Consider the following 1765-nt stretch of genomic DNA (forward strand, 5'->3'; position numbering starts at 1 on the left):
GTATCTGCTGGTTTCTTCGTTTGTCGTAGCCACTACCTCGCTTTGCGCTTCGCCAGTTGCTTTGAACATCTCTTTGCTGGTATTTAACAGGCTTTGCAGTTGCTCTGCTGCCACTTTTATCATCCACCCTATTCATACAATCGCACACATACGATAGAAAACTCGGGTTGCTTGCGTTGCTTCTGCTCTGCATCGTGTTTTATTCATGTTTCCGTTGCGCACATGCTTTATACGGCCGTCCGTGTTTCGATCGTACGCTCTGTTCGGTTCGGTTTTCGTCTACTGTGGCCCCTGCCTTTTTGCCTGCTGCTTTTTATATGGCTGCTTCCACAACTTGGCATTTCATCCACCTCTACCGCTGCCTGCCGCCACCAACACGTTGGCTGCCATGCAGCTATCGCACATTCGTTGCTCAACGTCGCCGTCGCCAGTCATGTCTCTGGTACCTTGCTTTGCTGCTGTTTATCGTTGCCTCTTTTTCATATACCTTCGTTCATATGTCGCGCTGGTTCGTTGGCACAGCACTGAAATTTTCACAGCGCACCAAAAAGATATGTACAATATAAAATTTTTTTCTCTTCAGGCAACACATTTTCGTTCTCGTTTTCAGTTTCGAAGTTCAACGATTTTGGACGCGTACAGTGCGTTTCGTTTACATTTACGCGAGTCTCATGCAATTTTGAGATATTAGAGTGCTAAAAAATTCGATAAACCGATGTATCGACTAACCGACGAACGGCTGTGTAACTCGCTGCAGTGAAGGTGAAAATTATGAAAAAGTAGCCATCGTTTGAGTAGAAAATCTATTTCCTTTCAGACGGGAGTGGTGTGGGAGGGGAGAGATACAAAATTCATATGTACAAACGATGAGTACCTGCAGCGGAGAAGCGGTGTGTGCATAAAAGAGGGTGGTGGTAGGCGGTAATGTAGAAGAAAAAGTTTCTAGTGGAGAAAGAAAGTCTGCTCTTAAACGCTAATGTGTTAACAAGCTGAATAATTGTATTTATGAATGCTGTTGTGTATTCGCAGACCAATTAAATAAGTGGGTATGTGTTTAAGAAAAATGTATTAAATTTTTCTACACAGTTTCAAGTAAATATTGAAAAAGTTGATACAGCAAGAGAGGCAATGGAATCCATCACCAAACATACATACATATGTATCTATTGTTGCATGTGTCTACCCAGTGTAAAAGCAGTCACTGCAAAAGAGCTGTTGTATGTCATATGAGTGCCAAAAACTGTCATTTTAAATGAAACTTCAAAACTTCGCGCCACAAAAAAAAAACAGAAAAATGTGAAAAAATCCGCTGATGTCTGCGGGTTTTACGTTGACGCTGCGCTAGAAATTCAGTCTAATTACATATTTAAAACATGAGATAGACTCAAATGTAAATACATATGTACATAGATCTATGTACTTTTGTATATGCATCTATATATGTACATATGTATGTACTGTGTACCTACTAGAACACATACTACATACTACCTAGTAGGTACATATGTAAATACATATGTACAAGTTTTATTGCATATGAGTGTTTTAACGCTTTTCGCTGCTCACAAGTCAATATCAAATTATAATAAAAACAATTAAGCCGCACCAAGGTCAACATACGAGCCGCTGAACATATATATGTACATATGTACATTTTGTAAATACATACATACATAGTATGTACATTTATGGGGTACAACAAATAAATTAGTGAATAGGTATGTATGTATTTAAATCCGATTTTATATTGCCAAGAGACGGCTGG

The sequence above is a fragment of the Rhagoletis pomonella genome, unplaced genomic scaffold (assembly GCF_013731165.1).
Source record: "Rhagoletis pomonella isolate Grant_MI unplaced genomic scaffold, Rhpom_1.0 Rhpom_scaffold_01042, whole genome shotgun sequence".
Classification (NCBI taxonomy): Eukaryota; Metazoa; Arthropoda; class Insecta; order Diptera; family Tephritidae; genus Rhagoletis; species Rhagoletis pomonella.